Source organism: Pleurodeles waltl, chromosome 4_1 (genome assembly GCF_031143425.1).
Source record: "Pleurodeles waltl isolate 20211129_DDA chromosome 4_1, aPleWal1.hap1.20221129, whole genome shotgun sequence".
Lineage (NCBI taxonomy): Eukaryota > Metazoa > Chordata > Amphibia > Caudata > Salamandridae > Pleurodeles > Pleurodeles waltl.
The window spans coordinates 53,166,481-53,190,954 of NC_090442.1; the positions used below are offsets into that span (position 1 = coordinate 53,166,481).

Here is a 24,474-nt window from a genome sequence, read left to right on the forward strand (position 1 = left end):
AAAGGCCCAGATCATGGGGATGATCGCGCAGCAGAAGCAGCAAGTATCAGAGCCACCGAACCTGGGGTGAGTTACACGAGGAGAAAGGGCGACATGGGGACAGGGGCTATGGGCTCAGGGAACAGCTACCACAATGCAACCTCGGGTGTGGGGATGCCACTCATTGCGGGTACTGCCCTGGGATTTCCTTTTAGAAAGAATCGCTGGTTAAAGTGTAGTGCACAAAAAACCCAACTCCTCGATTACACTATTAGATAACATCCTTTAACTGCCCCACCCACCCTGTGTGAGTCTCACCCACTTCCCGCCTGCTCCCTCTAGTCTGAGAGTTGTATCTCCACAAAAAACACACAGTGGGGCTCAATGAGCTGCTCATGTCTGACATGGACACCTAAGCAGTGCTGGATTGACAACCTGAAAGCCTGCAAAGGAAAGTGTGCCCGGCAGAAGATAAGCTGCCTGGCAACTCAGAACCTTCTTCTAAGAGAAGTAAGACATGTCACAATGGAGTCTAAGCCTACCTGTTTTATGCCAGGACCTTAGAGCTGCAGGCAGGAGCACAAAGGTAAAAACATATATTGAGTCCCAACACGCTCACTGCGGTGGTTGGTCTCTGTGGCGCAATCGGTTAGCGCGTTCGGCTGTTAACCGAAAGGTTGGTGGTTCAAGCCCACCCAGGGACGTATGCTTTTGCCTACATCAAGTCCTGAATTAAAACACAGCTATCTGGCTTTGCTCTTAGAGCTCTCGCTTTGCCTGCGTGACATGCTCTATTTCAACATTTCTATCTTCTCTCATCTCTTCACCTCTAGTCATTTCCACCAATAGGACTGGAAACTGGACACCAAGCCTTCTACTTTAACCACAGGCGTACTGAGGGCCAATAAAAGGCACAGAAGCATTTCTTGATCCGGGGCTGAGAACTGCATGCACATGGACCTCGTGGCGCAACGGTAGCGCGTCTGACTCCAGATCAGAAGGTTGCGTGTTCAAATCACGTCGGGGTCACTCTTTGACATATTTTTCCCCACCAAGTCTATATCTCTGACTTCTAAAGCAAAGCCCAAAGAAGGGCGCTTTGCATTGGCCAGGAATCGAACCCGGGCCTCCCGCGTGGCAGGCGAGAATTCTACCACTGAACCACCAATGCTTCACTTACATAGGCTGAGCAGAGAGCCCTGCTGTAGACAGTAGTGATGAGGCCCATGCATTCGCATGGGACACCTATGAACAAAGTTTGCATGGCAAGCCTTGGACTGCCAAACGTTCACATGCTGATGGCAGGAATCAGATGCAGGAGACTGAAACTATGAATGTTTCTGCTTTTGCTAAGGACAGTGGTTTGGGGCCAGTGTTGTGCTTGACAGAGCACGACATCAGCCTGCTCTCTGGCTGCTCCCGGGAGAAGTGGCTGACAGAAAGCACCCTCCAGACCACCAGCAATCTTGTGTTTCACAACATGCCACTGTCACTGGACTTTCCTTCTGGGAAAGCCTAGTCACTGACCTGGCCAGATTCCCTGTCCTCCCCAAAATCCTGGGGAGAAACGGGCAGAGTTCTGCGCCCTGCGCCCTCTTTCGCGTCCCTAACGCGCTCCCAACGCGCCCTACAGCCCTGGTCGGGCACAGCGCTGGTTGGGCTCATACCACTGGGGCCTCTGCCGAGGAAGAGCCCCGGAAGCCTAGGGCCAGGCCTATTGCACAGGCATCTTAGACCAGGCCATTCCGGGATTGCTGTGTTTCACGTCCTGCCCTTCAACACTCCTGGGAGGGCTTTCCCTGAGAACCCTCATGTCTCTGCCCTCCCAGGAGGCTGTGGTTCTATGCAAAATAGGGGGTGCACCACGGGCCGTCCCCTTTCCTCTCTCTCCCCAATATCTTTCACCAAAGCTGAGCCCTGCAGGTAAATGTATTTATCTGGCTGAGGGGCCAGGGAGGGCCTTTGCCTGCAGTCTTACAAGCCAGAGTGCAGAGAAGGCAGCAGCTCTGGGACCGGGACTCTGCTCAAAGACATATCTAACATGCCACAGTGGAGCTGAGATGGGCAAGACACGTGTCTCACAGGCTGGCAGCACACCAAGACAGTGGCAGGAAACTATGCTAACAAGGAAAGAGAAAAGTCATGTGTCTCGTGGCCTTCCCACCATTAGACAGTAGTCTGCGCAAGAAAACATCCAACAGTGACAGGACAACCAAGCAAATGACAAACGCTGTGCTGAATAAAGTCATCTTACATGACATTTCGTACAAAGGCCCAGATCATGGGGATGATCGCGCAGCAGAAGCAGCAAGTATCAGAGTTACCGAACCTGGGGTGAGTTACACGAGGAGAAAGGGCGACATGGGGACAGGGGCTATGGGCTCAGGGAACAGCTACCACAATGCAACCTCGGGTGTGGGGATGCCACTCATTGCGGGTACTGCCCTGGGATTTCCTTTTAGAAAGAATCGCTGGTTAAAGTGTAGTGCACAAAAAACCCAACTCCTCGATTACACTATTAGATAACATCCTTTAACTGCCCCACCCACCCTGTGTGAGTCTCACCCACTTCCCGCCTGCTCCCTCTAGTCTGAGAGTTGTATCTCCACAAAAAACACACAGTGGGGCTCAATGAGCTGCTCATGTCTGACATGGACACCTAAGCAGTGCTGGATTCACAACCTGAAAGCCTGCAAAGGAAAGTGTGCCCGGCAGAAGATAAGCTGCCTGGCAACTCAGAACCTTCTTCTAAGAGAAGTAAGACATGTCACAATGGAGTCTAAGCCTACCTGTCTTATGCCAGGACCTTAGAGCTGCAGGCAGGAGCACAAAGGTAAAAACATATATTGAGTCCCAACACGCTCACTGCGGTGGTTGGTCTCTGTGGCGCAATCGGTTAGCGCATTCGGTTGTTAACCGAAAGGTTGGTGTTTCAAGCCCACCCAGGGACATATGCTTTTGCCTACATCAAGTCCTGAATTAAAACACAGCTGTCTGGCTTTGCTCTTAGAGCTCTCGCTTTGCCTGCGTGACATGCTCTATCTCAACATTTCTATCTTCTCTCATCTCTTCACCTCTAGTCATTTCCACCAATAGGACTGGAATGGGGACACCAAGCCTTCTACTTTAACCATAGGCGTACTGAGGGCCAATAAAAGGCACAGAAGCATTTCTTGATCCGGGGCTGAGAACTGCATGCACAGGGACCTCGTGGCGCAACGGTAGCGCGTCTAACTCCAGATCAGAAGTTTGCGTGTTCAAATCACGTCGGGGTCACTCTTTGACATTTTTTTCCCCACCAAGTCTATATCTCTGACTTCTAAAGCAAAGCCAAAAGAAGGGCGCTTTGTATTGGCCGGGAATCAAACCCAGGCCTCCCGCTTGGCAGGCGAGAATTCTACCACTGAACCACCAATGCTTCACTTACATAGGCTGAGCAGAGAGCCCTGCCGTAGACAGTAGTGATGAGGCCCATGCATTCGCATGGGACACCTATGAACAAAGTTTGCATGGCAAGCCTTGGACTGCCAAACGTTCACATGCTGATGGCAGGAATCAGATGCAGGAGACTGAAACTATGAATGTTTCTGCTTTTGCTAAGGACAGTGGTTTGGGGCCAGTGTTGTGCTTGACAGAGCACGACATCAGCCTGCTCTCTGGCTGCTCCCGGGAGAAGTGGCTGACAGAAAGCACCCTCCAGACCACCAGCAATCTTGTGTTTCACAACATGCCACTGTCACTGGACTTTCCTTCTGGGAAAGCCTAGTCACTGACCTGGCCAGATTCCCTATCCTCCCCAAAATCCTGGGGAGAAACGGGCAGAGTTCTGCGCCCTGCGCCCTCTTTCGCGTCCCTAACGCGCTCCCAACGCGCCCTACAGTCCTGGTCGGGCACAGCCCTGGTCGGGCTCATACCACTGGGGCCTCTGCCGAGGAAGAGCCCCGGAAGCCTAGGGCCAGGCCTATTGCACAGGCATCTTAGACCAGGCCATTCCGGGATTGCTGTGTTTCACGTCCTGCCCTTCAACACTCCTGGGAGGGCTTTCCCTGAGAACCCTCATGTCTCTGCCCTCCCAGGAGGCTGTGGTTCTATGCAAAATAGGGGGTGCACCACGGGCCGCCCCCTTTCCTCTCTCTCGCCAATATCTTTCACCAAAGCTGAGCACTGCAGGTAAATGTATCTATCTGGCTGAGGGGCCAGGGAGGGCCTTTGCCTGCAGTCTTACAAGCCAGAGTACAGAGAAAGCAGCAGCTCTGGGACCGGGACTCTGTTCAAAGACATCTCTAACATGCCACAGTGGAGCTGAGATGGGCAAGACACGTGTCTCACAGGCTGGCAGCACACCAAGACAGTGGCAGGAAACTATGCTAATAAGGAAAGAGAAAAGTCACGTGTCTCGTGGCCTTCCCACCATTAGACAGTAGTCTGCGCAAGAAAACATCCAACAGTGACAGGACAACCAAGCAAATGACAAACGCCGTGCTGAATAAAGTCATCTTACATGACATTTCATACAAAGGCCCAGATCATGGGGATGATCGCGCAGCAGAAGCAGCAAGTATCAGAGCCACCGAACCTGGGGTGAGTTACACGAGGAGAAAGGGCGACATGGGGACAGGGGCTATGGGCTCAGGGAACAGCTACCACAATGCAACCTCGGGTGTGGGGATGCCACTCATTGCGGGTACTGCCCTGGGATTTCCTTTTAGAAAGAATCGCTGGTTAAAGTGTAGTGCACAAAAAACCCAACTCCTCGATTACACTATTAGATAACATCCTTTAACTGCCCCACCCACCCTGTGTGAGTCTCACCCACTTCCCGCCTGCTCCCTCTAGTCTGAGAGTTGTATCTCCACAAAAAACACACAGTGGGGCTCAATGAGCTGCTCATGTCTGACATGGACACCTAAGCAGTGCTGGATTGACAACCTGAAAGCCTGCAAAGGAAAGTGTGCCCGGCAGAAGATAAGCTGCCTGGCAACTCAGAACCTTCTTCTAAGAGAAGTAAGACATGTCACAATGGAGTCTAAGCCTTCCTGTTTTATGCCAGGACCTTAGAGCTGCAGGCAGGAGCACAAAGGTAAAAACATATATTGAGTCCCAACACGCTCACTGCGGTGGTTGGTCTCTGTGGCGCAATCGGTTAGCGCGTTCGGCTGTTAACCGAAAGGTTGGTGGTTCAAGCCCACCCAGGGACGTATGCTTTTGCCTACATCAAGTCCTGAATTAAAACACAGCTATCTGGCTTTGCTCTTAGAGCTCTCGCTTTGCCTGCGTGACATGCTCTATTTCAACATTTCTATCTTCTCTCATCTCTTCACCTCTAGTCATTTCCACCAATAGGACTGGAAACTGGACACCAAGCCTTCTACTTTAACCACAGGCGTACTGAGGGCCAATAAAAGGCACAGAAGCATTTCTTGATCCGGGGCTGAGAACTGCATGCACATGGACCTCGTGGCGCAACGGTAGCACGTCTGACTCCAGATCAGAAGGTTGCGTGTTCAAATCACGTCGGGGTCACTCTTTGACATATTTTTCCCCACCAAGTCTATATCTCTGACTTCTAAAGCAAAGCCCAAAGAAGGGCGCTTTGCATTGGCCAGGAATCGAACCCGGGCCTCCCGCGTGGCAGGCGAGAATTCTACCACTGAACCACCAATGCTTCACTTACATAGGCTGAGCAGAGAGCCCTGCCGTAGACAGTAGTGATGAGGCCCATGCATTCGCATGGGACACCTATGAACAAAGTTTGCATGGCAAGCCTTGGACTGCCAAACGTTCACATGCTGATGGCAGGAATCAGATGCAGGAGACTGAAACTATGAATGTTTCTGCTTTTGCTAAGGACAGTGGTTTGGGGCCAGTGTTGTGCTTGACAGAGCACGACATCAGCCTGCTCTCTGGCTGCTCCCGGGAGAAGTGGCTGACAGAAAGCACCCTCCAGACCACCAGCAATCTTGTGTTTCACAACATGCCACTGTCACTGGACTTTCCTTCTGGGAAAGCCTAGTCACTGACCTGGCCAGATTCCCTGTCCTCCCCAAAATCCTGGGGAGAAACGGGCAGAGTTCTGCGCCCTGCGCCCTCTTTCGCGTCCCTAACGCGCTCCCAACGCGCCCTACAGCCCTGGTCGGGCACAGCGCTGGTTGGGCTCATACCACTGGGGCCTCTGCCGAGGAAGAGCCCCGGAAGCCTAGGGCCAGGCCTATTGCACAGGCATCTTAGACCAGGCCATTCCGGGATTGCTGTGTTTCACGTCCTGCCCTTCAACACTCCTGGGAGGGCTTTCCCTGAGAACCCTCATGTCTCTGCCCTCCCAGGAGGCTGTGGTTCTATGCAAAATAGGGGGTGCACCACGGGCCGTCCCCTTTCCTCTCTCTCCCCAATATCTTTCACCAAAGCTGAGCCCTGCAGGTAAATGTATTTATCTGGCTGAGGGGCCAGGGAGGGCCTTTGCCTGCAGTCTTACAAGCCAGAGTGCAGAGAAGGCAGCAGCTCTGGGACCGGGACTCTGCTCAAAGACATATCTAACATGCCACAGTGGAGCTGAGATGGGCAAGACACGTGTCTCACAGGCTGGCAGCACACCAAGACAGTGGCAGGAAACTATGCTAACAAGGAAAGAGAAAAGTCACGTGTCTCGTGGCCTTCCCACCATTAGACAGTAGTCTGCGCAAGAAAACATCCAACAGTGACAGGACAACCAAGCAAATGACAAACGCCGTGCTGAATAAAGTCATCTTACATGACATTTCGTACAAAGGCCCAGATCATGGGGATGATCGCGCAGCAGAAGCAGCAAGTATCAGAGCCATCCAACCTGGGGTGAGTTACACGAGGAGAAAGGGCGACATGGGGACAGGGGCTATGGGCTCAGGGAACAGCTACCACAATGCAACCTCGGGTGTGGGGATGCCACTCATTGCGGGTACTGCCCTGGGATTTCCTTTTAGAAAGAATCGCTGGTTAAAGTGTAGTGCACAAAAAACCCAACTCCTCGATTACACTATTAGATAACATCCTTTAACTGCCCCACCCACCCTGTGTGAGTCTCACCCACTTCCCGCCTGCTCCCTCTAGTCTGAGAGTTGTATCTCCACAAAAAACACACAGTGGGGCTCAATGAGCTGCTCATGTCTGACATGGACACCTAAGCAGTGCTGGATTCACAACCTGAAAGCCTGCAAAGGAAAGTGTGCCCGGCAGAAGATAAGCTGCCTGGCAACTCAGAACCTTCTTCTAAGAGAAGTAAGACATGTCACAATGGAGTCTAAGCCTACCTGTCTTATGCCAGGACCTTAGAGCTGCAGGCAGGAGCACAAAGGTAAAAACATATATTGAGTCCCAACACGCTCACTGCGGTGGTTGGTCTCTATGGCGCAATCGGTTAGCGCATTCGGCTGTTAACCGAAAGGTTGGTGTTTCAAGCCCACCCAGGGACAAATGCTTTTGCCTACATCAAGTCCTGAATTAAAACACAGCTGTCTGGCTTTGCTCTTAGAGCTCTTGCTTTGCCTGCGTGACATGCTCTATCTCAACATTTCTATCTTCTCTCACCTCTTCACCTCTAGTCATTTCCACCAATAGGACTGGAAACGGGACACCAAGCCTTCTACTTTAACCACAGGCATACTGAGGGCCAATAAAAGGCACAGAAGCATTTCTTGATCCGGGGCTGAGAACTGCATGCACAGGGACCTCGTGGCGCAACGGTAGCGCGTCTGACTCCAGATCAGAAGATTGCGTGTTCAAATCACGTCGGGGTCACTCTTTGACATTTTTTTCCCCACCAAGTCTATATCTCTGACTTCTAAAGCAAAGCCAAAAGAAGGGCGCTTTGCATTGGCCGGGAATCGAACCCGGGCCTCCCGCGTGGCAGGCGAGAATTCTACCACTGAACCACCAATGCTTCACTTACATAGGCTGAGCAGAGAGCCCTGCCGTAGACAGTAGTGATGAGGCCCATGCATTCGCATGGGACACCTATGAACAAAGTTTGCATGGCAAGCCTTGGACTGCCAAACGTTCACATGCTGATGGCAGGAATCAGATGCAGGATACTGAAACTATGAATGTTTCTGCTTTTGCTAAGGACAGTGGTTTGGGGCCAGTGTTGTGCTTGACAGAGCACGACATCAGCCTGCTCTCTGGCTGCTCCCGGGAGAAGTGGCTGACAGAAAGCACCCTCCAGACCACCAGCAATCTTGTGTTTCACAACATGCCACTGTCACTGGACTTTCCTTCTGGGAAAGCCTAGTCACTGACCTGGCCAGATTCCCTGTCCTCCCCAAAATCCTGGGGAGAAACGGGAAGAGTTCTGCGCCCTGCGCCCTCTTTCGCGTCCCTAACGCGCTCCCAACGCGCCCTACAGCCCTGGTCGGGCACAGCCCTGGTCGGGCTCCTACCACTGGGGCCTCTGCCGAGGAAGAGCCCCGGAAGCCTAGGGCCAGGCCTATTGCACAGGCATCTTAGACCAGGCCATTCCAGGATTGCTGTGTTTCACGTCCTGCCCTTCAACACTCCTGGGAGGGCTTTCCCTGAGAACCCTCATGTCTCTGCCCTCCCAGGAGGCTGTGGTTCTATGCAAAATAGGGGGTGCACCACGGGCCGTCCCCTTTCCTCTCTCTCGCCAATATCTTTCACCAAAGCTGAGCCCTGCAGGTAAATGTATCTATCTGGCTGAGGGGCCAGGGAGGGCCTTTGCCTGCAGTCTTACAAGCCAGAGTGCAGAGAAGGCAGCAGCTCTGGGACCGGGACTCTGCTCAAAGACATATCTAACATGCCACAGTGGAGCTGAGATGGGCAAGACACGTGTCTCACAGGCTGGCAGCACACCAAGACAGTGGCAGGAAACTATGCTAACAAGGAAAGAGAAAAGTCACGTGTCTTGTGGCCTTCCCACCATTAGACAGTAGTCTGCGCAAGAAAACATCCAACAGTGACAGGACAACCAAGCAAATGACAAACGCCGTGCTGAATAAAGTCATCTTCCATGACATTTCGTACAAAGGCCCAGATCATGGGGATGATCGCGCAGCAGAAGCAGCAAGTATCAGAGCCACCGAACCTGGGGTGAGTTACACGAGGAGAAAGGGCGACATGGGGACAGGGGCTATGGGCTCAGGGAACAGCTACCACAATGCAACCTTGGGTGTTGGGATGCCACTCATTGCGGGTACTGCCCTGGGATTTCCTTTTAGAAAGAATCGCTGGTTAAAGTGTAGTGCACAAAAAACCCAACTTCTCGATTACACTATTAGATAACATCCTTTAACTGCCCCACACACCCTGTGTGAGTCTCACCCACTTCCCGCCTGCTCCCTCTAGTCTGAGAGTTGTATCTCCACAAAAAACACACAGTGGGGCTCAATGAGCTGCTCATGTCTGACATGGACACCTAAGCAGTGCTGGATTCACAACCTGAAAGCCTGCAAAGGAAAGTGTGCCTGGCAGAAGATAAGCTGCCTGGCAACTCAGAACCTTCTTCTAAGAGAAGTAAGACATGTCACAATGGAGTCTAAGCCTACCTGTCTTATGCCAGGACCTTAGAGCTGCAGGCAGGAGCACAAAGGTAAAAACATATATTGAGTCCCAACACGTTCACTGTGGTGGTTGGTCTCTGTGGCGCAATCGGTTAGCGCGTTCGGCTGTTAACCGAAAGGTTGGTGGTTCAAGCCCACCCAGGGACGTATGCTTTTGCCTACATCAAGTCCTGAATAAAAACACAGCTGTCTGGCATTGCTCTTAGAGCTCTCGCTTTGCCTGCGTGACATGCTCTATCTCAACATTTCTAACTTCTCTCATCTCTTCACCTCTAGTCATTTCCACCAATAGGACTGAAATGGGGACACCAAGCATTCTACTTTAACCATAGGCGTACTGAGGGCCAATAAAAGGCACAGAAGCATTTCTTGATCCGGGGCTGAGAACTGCATGCACAGGGACCTCGTGGCGCAACGGTAGCGCGTCTGACTCCAGATCAGAAGATTGCGTGTTCAAATCACTTCGGGGTCACTCTTTGACATTTTATTCCCCACCAAGTCTATATCTCTGACTTCTAAAGCAAAGCCAAAAGAAGGGCGCTTTGCATTGGCCGGGAATCGAACCCGGGCCTCCCGCGTGGCAGGCGAGAATTCTACCACTGAACCACCAATGCTTCACTTACATAGGCTGAGCAGAGAGCCCTGCCGTAGACAGTAGTGATGAGGCCCATGCATTCGCATGGGACACCTATGAACAAAGTTTGCATGGCAAGCCTTGGACTGCCAAACGTTCACATGCTGATGGCAGGAATCAGATGCAGGAGACTGAAACTATGAATGTTTCTGCTTTTGCTAAGGACAGTGGTTTGGGGCCAGTGTTGTGCTTGACAGAGCACGACATCAGCCTGCTCTCTGGCTGCTCCCGGGAGAAGTGGCTGACAGAAAGCACCCTCCAGACCACCAGCAATCTTGTGTTTCACAACATGCCACTGTCACTGGACTTTCCTTCTGGGAAAGCCTAGTCACTGACCTGGCCAGATTCCCTGTCCTCCCCAAAATCCTGGGGAGAAACGGGAAGAGTTCTGCGCCCTGCGCCCTCTTTCGCGTCCCTAACGCGCTCCCAACGCGCCCTACAGCCCTGGTCGGGCACAGCCCTGGTCGGGCTCCTACCACTGGGGCCTCTGCCGAGGAAGAGCCCCGGAAGCCTAGGGCCAGGCCTATTGCACAGGCATCTTAGACCAGGCCATTCCGGGATTGCTGTTTTTCACGTCCTGCCCTTCAACACTCCTGGGAGGGCTTTCCCTGAGAACCCTCATGTCTCTGCCCTCCCAGGAGGCTGTGGTTCTATGCAAAATAGGGGGTGCACCACGGGCCGTCCCCTTTCCTCTCTCTCGCCAATATCTTTCACCAAAGCTGAGCCCTGCAGGTAAATGTATCTATCTGGCTGAGGGGCCAGGGAGGGCCTTTGCCTGCAGTCTTACAAGCCAGAGTGCAGAGAAGGCAGCAGCTCTGGGACCGGGACTCTGTTCAAAGACATCTCTAACATGCCACAGTGGAGCTGAGATGGGCAAGACACGTGTCTCACAGGCTGGCAGCACACCAAGACAGTGGCAGGAAACTATGCTAACTAGGAAAGAGAAAAGTCACGTGTCTCGTGGCCTTCCCACCATTAGACAGTAGTCTGCGCAAGAAAACATCCAACAGTGACAGGACAACCAAGCAAATGACAAACGCCGTGCTGAATAATGTCATCTTACATGACATTTCATACAAAGGCCCAGATCATGGGGATGATCGCGCAGCAGAAGCAGCAAGTATCAGAGCCACCGAACCTGGGGTGAGTTACACGAGGAGAAAGGGCGACATGGGGACAGGGGCTATGGGCTCAGGGAACAGCTACCACAATGCAACCTCGGGTGTGGGGATGCCACTCATTGCGGGTAATGCCCTGGGATTTCCTTTTAGAAAGAATCGCTGGTTAAAGTGTAGTGCACAAAAACCCAACTCCTCGATTACACTATTAGATAACATCCTTTAACTGCCCCACCCACCCTGTGTGAGTCTCACCCACTTCCCGCCTGCTCCCTCTAGTCTGAGAGTTGTATCTCCACAAAAAACACACAGTGGGGCTCAATGAGCTGCTCATGTCTGACATGGACACCTAAGCAGTGCTGGATTCACAACCTGAAAGCCTGCAAAGGAAAGTGTGCCCGGCAGAAGATAAGCTGCCTGGCAACTCAGAACCTTCTTCTAAGAGAAGTAAGACATGTCACAATGGAGTCTAAGCCTACCTGTCTTATGCCAGGACCTTAGAGCTGCAGGCAGGAGCACAAAGGTAAAAACATATATTGAGTCCCAACACGCTCACTGCGGTGGTTGGTCTCTGTGGCGCAATCGGTTAGCGCGTTCGGCTGTTAACCGAAAAGTTGGTCGTTCAAGCCCACCCAGGGACGTATGCTTTTGCCTACATCAAGTCCTGAATTAAAACACAGCTGTCTGGCTTTGCTCTTAGAGCTCTCGCTTTGCCTGCGTGACATGCTCTATCTCAACATTTCTATCTTCTCTCATCTCTTCACCTCTAGTCATTTCCACCAATAGGACTGGAAACTGGACACCAAGCCTTCTACTTTAACCACAGGCGTACTGAGGGCCAATAAAAGGCACAGAAGCATTTCTTGATCCGGGGCTGAGAACTGCATGCACAGGGACCTCGTGGGGCAACGGTAGCGCGTCTGACTCCAGATTAGAAGGTTGCGTGTTCAAATCACGTCGGGGTCACTCTTTGACATTTTTTTCCCCACCAAGTCTATATCTCTGACTTCTAAAGCAAAGCCAAAAGAAGGGCGCTTTGCATTGGCCAGGAATCGAACCCAGGCCTCCCGCGTGGCAGGCGAGAATTCTACCACTGAACCACCAATGCTTCACTTACATAGGCTGAGCAGAGAGCCCTGCCGTAGACAGTAGTGATGAGGCCCATGCATTCGCATGGGACACCTATGAACAAAGTTTGCATGGCAAGCCTTGGACTGCCAAACGTTCACATGCTGATGGCAGGAATCAGATGCAGGAGACTGAAACTATGAATGTTTCTGCTTTTCCTAAGGACAGTGGTTTGGGGCCAGTGTTGTGCTTGACAGAGCACGACATCAGCCTGCTCTCTGGCTGCTCCCGGGAGAAGTGGCTGACAGAAAGCACCCTCCAGACCACCAGCAATCTTGTGTTTCACAACATGCCACTGTCACTGGACTTTCCTTCTGGGAAAGCCTAGTCACTGACCTGGCCAGATTCCCTGTCCTCCCCAAAATCCTGGGGAGAAACGGGCAGAGTTCTGCGCCCTGCGCCCTCTTTCGCGTCCCTAACGCGCTCCCAACGCGCCCTACAGCCCTGGTCGGGCACAGCGCTGGTTGGGCTCATACCACTGGGGCCTCTGCCGAGGAAGAGCCCCGGAAGCCTAGGGCCAGGCCTATTGCACAGGCATCTTAGACCAGGCCATTCCGGGATTGCTGTGTTTCACGTCCTGCCCTTCAACACTCCTGGGAGGGCTTTCCCTGAGAACCCTCATGGCTCTGCCCTCCCAGGAGGCTGTGGTTCTATGCAAAATAGGGGGTGCACCACGGGCCGTCCCCTTTCCTCTCTCTCGCCAATATCTTTCACCAAAGCTGAGCCCTGCAGGTAAATGTATCTATCTGGCTGAGGGGCCAGGGAGGGCCTTTGCCTGCAGTCTTACAAGCCAGAGTACAGAGAAAGCAGCAGCTCTGGGACCGGGACTCTGTTCAAAGACATCTCTAACATGCCACAGTGGAGCTGAGATGGGCAAGACACGTGTCTCACAGGCTGGCAGCACACCAAGACAGTGGCAGGAAACTATGCTAATAAGGAAAGAGAAAAGTCACGTGTCTCGTGGCCTTCCCACCATTAGACAGTAGTCTGCGCAAGAAAACATCCAACAGTGACAGGACAACCAAGCAAATGACAAACGCCGTGCTGAATAAAGTCATCTTACATGACATTTCATACAAAGGCCCAGATCATGGGGATGATCGCGCAGCAGAAGCAGCAAGTATCAGAGCCACCGAACCTGGGGTGAGTTACACGAGGAGAAAGGGCGACATGGGGACAGGGGCTATGGGCTCAGGGAACAGCTACCACAATGCAACCTCGGGTGTGGGGATGCCACTCATTGCGGGTACTGCCCTGGGATTTCCTTTTAGAAAGAATCGCTGGTTAAAGTGTAGTGCACAAAAAACCCAACTCCTCGATTACACTATTAGATAACATCCTTTAACTGCCCCACCCACCCTGTGTGAGTCTCACCCACTTCCCGCCTGCTCCCTCTAGTCTGAGAGTTGTATCTCCACAAAAAACACACAGTGGGGCTCAATGAGCTGCTCATGTCTGACATGGACACCTAAGCAGTGCTGGATTCACAACCTGAAAGCCTGCAAAGGAAAGTGTGCCCGGCAGAAGATAAGCTGCCTGGCAACTCAGAACCTTCTTCTAAGAGAAGTAAGACATGTCACAATGGAGTCTAAGCCTACCTGTTTTATGCCAGGACCTTAGAGCTGCAGGCAGGAGCACAAAGGTAAAAACATATATTGAGTCCCAACACGCTCACTGCGGTGGTTGGTCTCTGTGGCGCAATCGGTTAGCGCGTTGGGCTGTTAACCGAAAGGTTGGTGGTTCAAGCCCACCCAGGGACGTATGCTTTTGCCTACATCAAGTCCTGAATTAAAACACAGCTATCTGGCTTTGCTCTTAGAGCTCTCGCTTTGCCTGCGTGACATGCTCTATTTCAACATTTCTATCTTCTCTCATCTCTTCACCTCTAGTCATTTCCACCAATAGGACTGGAAACTGGACACCAAGCCTTCTACTTTAACCACAGGCGTACTGAGGGCCAATAAAAGGCACAGAAGCATTTCTTGATCCGGGGCTGAGAACTGCATGCACATGGACCCCGTGGCGCAACGGTAGCGCGTCTGACTCCAGATCAGAAGGTTGCGTGTTCAAATCACGTCGGGGTCACTCTTTGACATATTTTTCCCCACCAAGTCTATATCTCTGACTTCTAAAGCAAAGCCCAAAGAAGGGCGCTTTGCATTGGCCAGGAATCGAACCCGGGCCTCCCGCGTGGCAGGCGAAAATTCTACCACTGAACCACCAATGCTTCACTTACATAGGCTGAGCAGAGAGCCCTGCCGTAGACAGTAGTGATGAGGCCCATGCATTCGCATGGGACACCTATGAACAAAGTTTGCATGGCAAGCCTTGGACTGCCAAACGTTCACATGCTGATGGCAGGAATCAGATGCAGGAGACTGAAACTATGAATGTTTCTGCTTTTGCTAAGGACAGTGGTTTGGGGCCAGTGTTGTGCTTGACAGAGCACGACATCAGCCTGCTCTCTGGCTGCTCCCGGGAGAAGTGGCTGACAGAAAGCACCCTCCAGACCACCAGCAATCTTGTGTTTCACAACATGCCACTGTCACTGGACTTTCCTTCTGGGAAAGCCTAGTCACTGACCTGGCCAGATTCCCTGTCCTCCCCAAAATCCTGGGGAGAAACGGGCAGAGTTCTGCGCCCTGCGCCCTCTTTCGCGTCCCTAACGCGCTCCCAACGCGCCCTACAGCCCTGGTCGGGCACAGCGCTGGTTGGGCTCATACCACTGGGGCCTCTGCCGAGGAAGAGCCCCGGAAGCCTAGGGCCAGGCCTATTGCACAGGCATCTTAGACCAGGCCATTCCGGGATTGCTGTGTTTCACGTCCTGCCCTTCAACACTCCTGGGAGGGCTTTCCCTGAGAACCCTCAAGGCTCTGCCCTCCCAGGAGGCTGTGGTTCTATGCAAAATAGGGGGTGCACCACGGGCCGTCCCCTTTCCTCTCTCTCGCCAATATCTTTCACCAAAGCTGAGCCCTGCAGGTAAATGTATCTATCTGGCTGAGGGGCCAGGGAGGGCCTTTGCCTGCAGTCTTACAAGCCAGAGTGCAGAGAAGGCAGCAGCTCTGGGACCGGGACTCTGCTCAAAGACATATCTAACATGCCACAGTGGAGCTGAGATGGGCAAGACACGTGTCTCACAGGCTGGCAGCACACCAAGACAGTGGCAGGAAACTATGCTAACAAGGAAAGAGAAAAGTCACGTGTCTCGTGGCCTTCCCACCATTAGACAGTAGTCTGCGCAAGAAAACATCCAACAGTGACAGGACAACCAAGCAAATGACAAACGCCGTGCTGAATAAAGTCATCTTACATGACATTTCGTACAAAGGCCCAGATCATGGGGATGATCGCGCAGCAGAAGCAGCAAGTATCAGAGCCATCCAACCTGGGGTGAGTTACACGAGGAGAAAGGGCGACATGGGGACAGGGGCTATGGGCTCAGGGAACAGCTACCACAATGCAACCTCGGGTGTGGGGATGCCACTCATTGCGGGTACTGCCCTGGGATTTCCTTTTAGAAAGAATCGCTGGTTAAAGTGTAGTGCACAAAAAACCCAACTCCTCGATTACACTATTAGATAACATCCTTTAACTGCCCCACCCACCCTGTGTGAGTCTCACCCACTTCCCGCCTGCTCCCTCTAGTCTGAGAGTTGTATCTCCACAAAAAACACACAGTGGGGCTCAATGAGCTGCTCATGTCTGACATGGACACCTAAGCAGTGCTGGATTCACAACCTGAAAGCCTGCAAAGGAAAGTGTGCCCGGCAGAAGATAAGCTTCCTGGCAACTCAGAACCTTCTTCTAAGAGAAGTAAGACATGTCACAATGGAGTCTAAGCCTACCTGTCTTATGCCAGGACCTTAGAGCTGCAGGCAGGAGCACAAAGGTAAAAACATATATTGAGTCCCAACACGCTCACTGCGGTGGTTGGTCTCTATGGCGCAATCGGTTAGCGCATTCGGCTGTTAACCGAAAGGTTGGTGTTTCAAGCCCACCCAGGGACAAATGCTTTTGCCTACATCAAGTCCTGAATTAAAACACAGCTGTCTGGCTTTGCTCTTAGAGCTCTTGCTTTGCCTGCGTGACATGCTCTATCTCAACATTTCTATCTTCTCTCACCTCTTCACCTCTAGTCATTTCCACCAATAGGACTGGAAACGGGACACCAAGCCTTCTACTTTAACCACAGGCATACTGAGGGCCAATAAAAGGCACAGAAGCATTTCTTGATCCGGGGCTGAGAACTGCATGCACAGGGACCTCGTGGCGCAACGGTAGCGCGTCTGACTCCAGATCAGAAGGTTGCGTGTTCAAATCACGTCGGGGTCACTCTTTGACATTTTTTTCCCCACCAAGTCTATATCTCTGACTTCTAAAGCAAAGCCAAAAGAAGGGCGCTTTGCATTGGCCGGGAATTGAACCCGGGCCTCCCGCGTGGCAGGCGAGAATTCTACCACTGAACCACCAATGCTTCACTTACATAGGCTGAGCAGAGAGCCCTGCCGTAGACAGTAGTGATGAGGCCCATGCATTCGCATGGGACACCTATGAACAAAGTTTGCATGGCAAGCCTTGGACTGCCAAACGTTCACATGCTGATGGCAGGAATCAGATGCAGGAGACTGAAACTATGAATGTTTCTGCTTTTGCTAAGGACAGTGGTTTGGGGCCAGTGTTGTGCTTGACAGAGCACGACATCAGCCTGCTCTCTGGCTGCTCCCGGGAGAAGTGGCTGACAGAAAGCACCCTCCAGACCACCAGCAATCTTGTGTTTCACAACATGCCACTGTCACTGGACTTTCCTTCTGGGAAAGCCTAGTCACTGACCTGGCCAGATTCCCTGTCCTCCCCAAAATCCTGGGGAGAAACGGGCAGAGTTCTGCGCCCTGCACCCTCTTTCGCGTCCCTAACGCGCTCCCAACGCGCCCTACAGCCCTGGTCGGGCACAGCGCTGGTCGGGCTCATACCACTGGGGCCTCTGCCGAGGAAGAGCCCCGGAAGCCTAGGGCCAGGCCTATTGCACAGGCATCTTAGACCAGGCCATTCCGGGATTGCTGTGTTTCACGTCCTGCCCTTCAACACTCCTGGGAGGGCTTTCCCTGAGAACCTTCATGTCTCTGCCCTCCCAGGAGGCTGTGGTTCTATGCAAAATAGGGGGTGCACCACGGGCCGTCCCCTTTCCTCTCTGTTGCCAATATCTTTCACCAAAGTTGAGCCCTGCAGGTAAATGTATCTATCTGGCTGAGGGGCCAGGGAGGGCCTTTGCCTGCAGTCTTACAAGCCAGAGTGCAGAGAAGGCAGCAACTCTGGGACCGGGACTCTGCTCAAAGACATATCTAACATGCCACAGTGGAGCTGAGATGGGCAAGACACGTGTCTCACAGGCTGGCAGCACACCAAGACAGTGGCAGGAAACTATGCTAACAAGGAAAGAGAAAAGTCACGTGTCTCGTGGCCTTCCCACCATTAGACAGTAGTCTGCGCAAGAAAACATCCAACAGTGACAGGACAAGCAAGCAAATGACAAACGCCGTGCTGAATAAAGTCATCTTACATGACATTTCGTACAAAGGCCCAGATCATGGGGATGATCGCGCAGCAGAAGCAGCAAGTATCAGAGCCACCGAACCTGGGGTGAGTTACACGAGGAGAAAGGGCGACATGGGGACAGGGGCTATGGGCTCAGGGAACAGCTACCACAATGCAACCTTGGGTGTTGGGATGCCACTCATTGCGGGTACTGCCCTGGGATTTCCTTTTAGAAAGAATCGCTGGTTAAAGTGTAGTGCACAAAAAACCCAACTTCTCGATTACACTATTAGATAACATCCTTTAACTGCCCCACACACCCTGTGTGAGTCTCACCCACTTCCCGCCTGCTCCCTCTAGTCTGAGAGTTGTATCTCCACAAAAAACACACAGTGGGGCTCAATGAGCTGCTCATGTCTGACATGGACACCTAAGCAGTGCTGGATTCACAACCTGAAAGCCTGCAAAGGAAAGTGTGCCTGGCAGAAGATAAGCTGCCTGGCAACTCAGAACCTTCTTCTAAGAGAAGTAAGACATGTCACAATGGAGTCTAAGCCTACCTGTCTTATGCCAGGACCTTAGAGCTGCAGGCAGGAGCACAAAGGTAAAAACATATATTGAGTCCCAACACGTTCACTGTGGTGGTTGGTCTCTGTGGCGCAATCGGTTAGCGCGTTCGGCTGTGAACCGAAAGGTTGGTGGTTCAAGCCCACCCAGGGACGTATGCTTTTGCCTACATCAAGTCCTGAATTAAAACACAGCTGTCTGGCATTGCTCTTAGAGCTCTCGCTTTGCCTGCGTGACATGCTCTATCTCAACATTTCTATCTTCTCTCATCTCTTCACCTCTAGTCATTTCCACCAATAGGACTGAAATGGGGACACCAAGCATTCTACTTTAACCATAGGCGTACTGAGGGCCAATAAAAGGCACAGAAGCATTTCTTGATCCGTGGCTGAGAACTGCATGCACAGGGACCTCGTGGCGCAACGGTAGCGCGTCTGACTCCAGATCAGAAGATTGCGTGTTCAAATCACGTTGGGGTCACTCTTTGACATTTTTTTCCCCACCAAGTCTATATCTCTGACTTCTAAAGCAAAGCCAAAAGAAGGGGGCTTTGCATTGGCCGGGAATCGAACCCGGGCCTCCCGCGTGGCAGGCGAGAATTCTACCACTGAACCACCAATGCTTCACTTACATAGGCTGAGCAGAGAGCCCTGCCGTAGACAGTAGTGATGAGGCCCATGCATTCGCATGGGACACCTATGAACAAAGTTTGCATGGCAAGCCTTGGACTGCCAAACGTTCACATGCTGATGGCAGGAATCAGATGCAGGAGACTGAAACTATGAATGTTTCTGCTTTTGCTAAGGACAGTGGTTTGGGGCCAGTGTTGTGCTTGACAGAGCACGACATCAGCCTGCTCTCTGGCTGCTCCCGGGAGAAGTGGCTGACAGAAAGCACCCTCCAGACCACCAGCAATCTTGTGTTTCACAACATGCCACTGTCACTGGACTTTCCTTCTGGGAAAGCCTAGTCACTGACCTGGCCAGATTCCCTGTCCTCCCCAAAATCCTGGGGAGAAACGGGAAGAGTTCTGCGCCCTGCGCCCTCTTTCGCGTCCCTAACGCGCTCCCAACGCGCCCTACAGCCCTGGTCGGGCACAGCCCTGGTCGGGCTCCTACTACTGGGGCCTCTGCCGAGGAAGAGCCCCGGAAGCCTAGGGCCAGGCCTATTGCACAGGCATCTTAGACCAGGCCATTCCGGGATTGCTGTGTTTCACGTCCTGCCCTTCAACACTCCTGGGAGGGCTTTCCCTGAGAACCCTCATGTCTCTGCCCTCCCAGGAGGCTGTGGTTCTATGCAAAATAGGGGGTGCACCACGGGCCGTCCCCTTTCCTCTCTCTCGCCAATATCTTTCACCAAAGCTGAGCCCTGCAGGTAAATGTGTCTATCTGGCTGAGGGGCCAGGGAGGGCCTTTGCCTGCAGTCTTACAAGCCAGAGTGCAGAGAAGGCAGCAGCTCTGGGACCGGGACTCTGCTCAAAGACATCTCTAACATGCCACAGTGGAGCTGAGATGGGCAAGACACGTGTCTCACAGGCTGGCAGCACACCAAGACAGTGGCAGGAAACTATGCTAACAAGGAAAGAGAAAAGTCACGTGTCTCGTGGCCTTCCCACCATTAGACAGTAGTCTGCGCAAGAAAACATCCAACAGTGACAGGACAACCAAGCAAATGACAAACGCTGTGCTGAATAAAGTCATCTTACATGACATTTCGTACAAAGGCCCAGATCATGGGGATGATCGCGCAGCAGAAGCAGCAAGTATCAGAGCCACCGAACCTGGGGTGAGTTACACGAGGAGAAAGGGCGACATGGGGACAGGGGCTATGGGCTCAGGGAACAGCTACCACAATGCAACCTCGGGTGTGGGGATGCCACTCATTGCGGGTACTGCCCTGGGATTTCCTTTTACAAAGAATCGCTGGTTAAAGTGTAGTGCACAAAAAAACCAACTCCTCGATTACACTATTAGATAACATCCTTTAACTGCCCCACCCACCCTGTGTGAGTCTCACCCACTTCCCGCCTGCTCCCTCTAGTCTGAGAGTTGTATCTCCACAAAAAACACACAGTGGGGCTCAATGAGCTGCTCATGTCTGACATGGACACCTAAGCAGTGCTGGATTCACAACCTGAAAGCCTGCAAAGGAAAGTGTGCCCGGCAGAAGATAAGCTGCCTGGCAACTCAGAACCTTCTTCTAAGAGAAGTAAGACATGTCACAATGGAGTCTAAGCCTACCTGTCTTATGCCAGGACCTTAGAGCTGCAGGCAGGAGCACAAAGGTAAAAACATATATTGAGTAACAACACCTTCACTGCGGTGGTTGGTCTCTGTGGCGCAATCGGTTAGCGCGTTCGGCTGTTAACCGAAAGGTTGGTGGTTCAAGCCCACCCAGGGACGTATGCTTTTGCCTACATCAAGTCCTGAATTAAAACACAGCTGTCTGGCATTGCTCTTAGAGCTCTCGCTTTGCCTGCGTGACATGCTCTATCTCAACATTTCTAACTTCTCTCATCTCTTCACCTCTAGTCATTTCCACCAATAGGACTGAAATGGGGACACCAAGCATTCTACTTTAACCATAGGCGTACTGAGGGCCAATAAAAGGCACAGAAGCATTTCTTGATCCGGGGCTGAGAACTGCATGCACAGGGACCTCGTGGCGCAACGGTAGCGCGTCTGACTCCAGATCAGAAGATTGCGTGTTCAAATCACGTCGGGGTCACTCTTTGACATTTTTTTCCCCACCAAGTCTATATCTCTGACTTCTAAAGCAAAGCCAAAAGAAGGGCGCTTTGCATTGGCCGGGAATCGAACCCGGGCCTCACGCGTGGCAGGCGAGAATTCTACCACTGAACCACCAATGCTTCACTTACATAGGCTGAGCAGAGAGCCCTGCCGTAGACAGTAGTGATGAGGCCCATGCATTCGCATGGGACACCTATGAACAAAGTTTGCATGGCAAGCCTTGGACTGCCAAACGTTCACATGCTGATGGCAGGAATCAGATGCAGGAGACTGAAACTATGAATGTTTCTGCTTTTGCTAAGGACAGTGGTTTGGGGCCAGTGTTGTGCTTGACAGAGCACGACATCAGCCTGCTCTCTGGCTGCTCCCGGGAGAAGTGGCTGACAGAAAGCACCCTCCAGACCACCAGCAATCTTGTGTTTCACAACATGCCACTGTCACTGGACTTTCCTTCTGGGAAAGCCTAGTCACTGACCTGGCCAGATTCCCTGTCCTCCCCAAAATCCTGGGGAGAAACGGGAAGAGTTCTGCGCCCTGCGCCCTCTTTCGCGTCCCTAACGCGCTCCCAACGCGCCCTACAGCCCTGGTCGGGCACAGCCCTGGTCGGGCTCCTACCACTGGGGCCTCTGCCGAGGAAGAGCCCCGGAAGCCTAGGGCCAGGCCTATTGCACAGGCATCTTAGACCAGGCCATTCCAGGATTGCTGTGTTTCACGTCCTGCCCTTCAACACTCCTGGGAGGGCTTTCCCTGAGAACCCTCATGTCTCTGCCCTCCCAGGAGGCTGTGGTTCTATGCAAAATAGGGGGTGCACCACGGGCCGTCCCCTTTCCTCTCTCTCGCCAATATCTTTCACCAAAGCTGAGCCCTGCAGGTAAATGTATCTATCTGGCTGAGGGGCCAGGGAGGGCCTTTGCCTGCAGTCTTACAAGCCAGAGTGCAGAGAAGGCAGCAGCTCTGGGACCGGGACTCTGCTCAAAGACATATCTAACATGCCACAGTGGAGCTGAGATGGGCAAGACACGTGTCTCACAGGCTGGCAGCACACCAAGACAGTGGCAGGAAACTATGCTAACAAGGAAAGAGAAAAGTCACGTGTCTTGTGGCCTTCCCACCATTAGACAGTAGTCTGCGCAAGAAAACATCCAACAGTGACAGGACAACCAAGCAAATGACAAACGCCGTGCTGAATAAAGTCATCTTCCATGACATTTCGTACAAAGGCCCAGATCATGGGGATGATCGCGCAGCAGAAGCAGCAAGTATCAGAGCCACCGAACCTGGGGTGAGTTACACGAGGAGAAAGGGCGACATGGGGACAGGGGCTATGGGCTCAGGGAACAGCTACCACAATGCAACCTTGGGTGTTGGGATGCCACTCATTGCGGGTACTGCCCTGGGATTTCCTTTTAGAAAGAATCGCTGGTTAAAGTGTAGTGCACAAAAAACCCAACTTCTCGATTACACTATTAGATAACATCCTTTAACTGCCCCACACACCCTGTGTGAGTCTCACCCACTTCCCGCCTGCTCCCTCTAGTCTGAGAGTTGTATCTCCACAAAAAACACACAGTGGGGCTCAATGAGCTGCTCATGTCTGACATGGACACCTAAGCAGTGCTGGATTCACAACCTGAAAGCCTGCAAAGGAAAGTGTGCCTGGCAGAAGATAAGCTGCCTGGCAACTCAGAACCTTCTTCTAAGAGAAGTAAGACATGTCACAATGGAGTCTAAGCCTACCTGTCTTATGCCAGGACCTTAGAGCTGCAGGCAGGAGCACAAAGGTAAAAACATATATTGAGTCCCAACACGTTCACTGTGGTGGTTGGTCTCTGTGGCGCAATCGGTTAGCGCGTTCGGCTGTTAACCGAAAGGTTGGTGGTTCAAGCCCACCCAGGGACGTATGCTTTTGCCTACATCAAGTCCTGAATTAAAACACAGCTGTCTGGCATTGCTCTTAGAGCTCTCGCTTTGCCTGCGTGACATGCTCTATCTCAACATTTCTAACTTCTCTCATCTCTTCACCTCTAGTCATTTCCACCAATAGGACTGAAATGGGGACACCAAGCATTCTACTTTAACCATAGGCGTACTGAGGGCCAATAAAAGGCACAGAAGCATTTCTTGATCCGGGGCTGAGAACTGTATGCACAGGGACCTCGTGGCGCAACGGTAGCGCGTCTGACTCCAGATCAGAAGATTGCGTGTTCAAATCACTTCGGGGTCACTCTTTGACATTTTTTTCCCCACCAAGTCTATATCTCTGACTTCTAAAGCAAAGCCAAAAGAAGGGCGCTTTGCATTGGCCAGGAATCGAACCCGGGCCTCCCGCGTGGCAGGCGAGAATTCTACCACTGAACCACCAATGCTTCACTTACATAGGCTGAGCAGAGAGCCCTGCCGTAGACAGTAGTGATGAGGCCCATGCATTCGCATGGAACACCTATGAACAAAGTTTGCATGGCAAGCCTTGGACTGCCAAACGTTCACATGCTGATGGCAGGAATCAGATGCAGGAGACTGAAACTATGAATGTTTCTGCTTTTGCTAAGGACAGTGGTTTGGGGCCAGTGTTGTGCTTGACAGAGCACGACATCAGCCTGCTCTCTGGCTGCTCCCGGGAGAAGTGGCTGACAGAAAGCACCCTCCAGACCACCAGCAATCTTGTGTTTCACAACATGCCACTGTCACTGGACTTTCCTTCTGGGAAAGCCTAGTCACTGACCTGGCCAGATTCCCTGTCCTCCCCAAAATCCTGGGGAGAAACGGGAAGAGTTCTGCGCCCTGCGCCCTCTTTCGCGTCCCTAACGCGCTCCCAACGCGCCCTACAGCCCTGGTCGGGCACAGCCCTGGTCGGGCTCCTACCACTGGGGCCTCTGCCGAGGAAGAGCCCCGGAAGCCTAGGGCCAGGCCTATTGCACAGGCATCTTAGACCAGGCCATTCCGGGATTGCTGTGTTTCACGTCCTGCCCTTCAACACTCCTGGGAGGGCTTTCCCTGAGAACCCTCATGTCTCTGCCCTCCCAGGAGGCTGTGGTTCTATGCAAAATAGGGGGTGCACCACGGGCCGTCCCCTTTCCTCTCTCTCGCCAATATCTTTCACCAAAGCTGAGCCCTGCAGGTAAATGTATCTATCTGGCTGAGGGGCCAGGGAGGGCCTTTGCCTGCAGTCTTACAAGCCAGAGTGCAGAGAAGGCAGCAGCTCTGGGACAGGGACTCTGCTC

At 52.5% G+C, this 24,474-nt stretch overlaps 10 non-coding genes across 10 annotated transcripts; 7 read left to right on the top strand and 3 right to left on the bottom strand.

Moving 5' to 3' along the window:
• The first annotated feature begins 609 nt into the window (after positions 1–609).
• TRNAN-GUU (transfer RNA asparagine (anticodon GUU)) lies at positions 610–683 on the top strand. Its single transcript has one exon. It is a non-coding gene; the product is annotated as a tRNA-Asn (tRNA).
• A 4,420-nt stretch (positions 684–5,103) lies between these two features.
• Positions 5,104–5,177, top strand: TRNAN-GUU (transfer RNA asparagine (anticodon GUU)). The gene has a single exon. It is a non-coding gene; the product is annotated as a tRNA-Asn (tRNA).
• A 2,643-nt stretch (positions 5,178–7,820) lies between these two features.
• TRNAG-GCC (transfer RNA glycine (anticodon GCC)) lies at positions 7,821–7,891 on the bottom strand. The gene has a single exon. It is a non-coding gene; the product is annotated as a tRNA-Gly (tRNA).
• Positions 7,892–9,597: 1,706 nt separating this feature from the next.
• TRNAN-GUU (transfer RNA asparagine (anticodon GUU)) lies at positions 9,598–9,671 on the top strand. The gene has a single exon. It is a non-coding gene; the product is annotated as a tRNA-Asn (tRNA).
• A 396-nt stretch (positions 9,672–10,067) lies between these two features.
• TRNAG-GCC (transfer RNA glycine (anticodon GCC)) lies at positions 10,068–10,138 on the bottom strand. Its single transcript has one exon. It is a non-coding gene; the product is annotated as a tRNA-Gly (tRNA).
• A 4,279-nt stretch (positions 10,139–14,417) lies between these two features.
• Positions 14,418–14,489, top strand: TRNAW-CCA (transfer RNA tryptophan (anticodon CCA)). Its single transcript has one exon. It is a non-coding gene; the product is annotated as a tRNA-Trp (tRNA).
• A 4,095-nt stretch (positions 14,490–18,584) lies between these two features.
• On the top strand, positions 18,585–18,658 carry TRNAH-GUG (transfer RNA histidin (anticodon GUG)). Its single transcript has one exon. It is a non-coding gene; the product is annotated as a tRNA-His (tRNA).
• Positions 18,659–19,054: 396 nt separating this feature from the next.
• On the bottom strand, positions 19,055–19,125 carry TRNAG-GCC (transfer RNA glycine (anticodon GCC)). Its single transcript has one exon. It is a non-coding gene; the product is annotated as a tRNA-Gly (tRNA).
• A 1,706-nt stretch (positions 19,126–20,831) lies between these two features.
• TRNAN-GUU (transfer RNA asparagine (anticodon GUU)) lies at positions 20,832–20,905 on the top strand. Its single transcript has one exon. It is a non-coding gene; the product is annotated as a tRNA-Asn (tRNA).
• A 2,173-nt stretch (positions 20,906–23,078) lies between these two features.
• On the top strand, positions 23,079–23,152 carry TRNAN-GUU (transfer RNA asparagine (anticodon GUU)). Its single transcript has one exon. It is a non-coding gene; the product is annotated as a tRNA-Asn (tRNA).
• Positions 23,153–24,474: the final 1,322 nt, after the last annotated feature.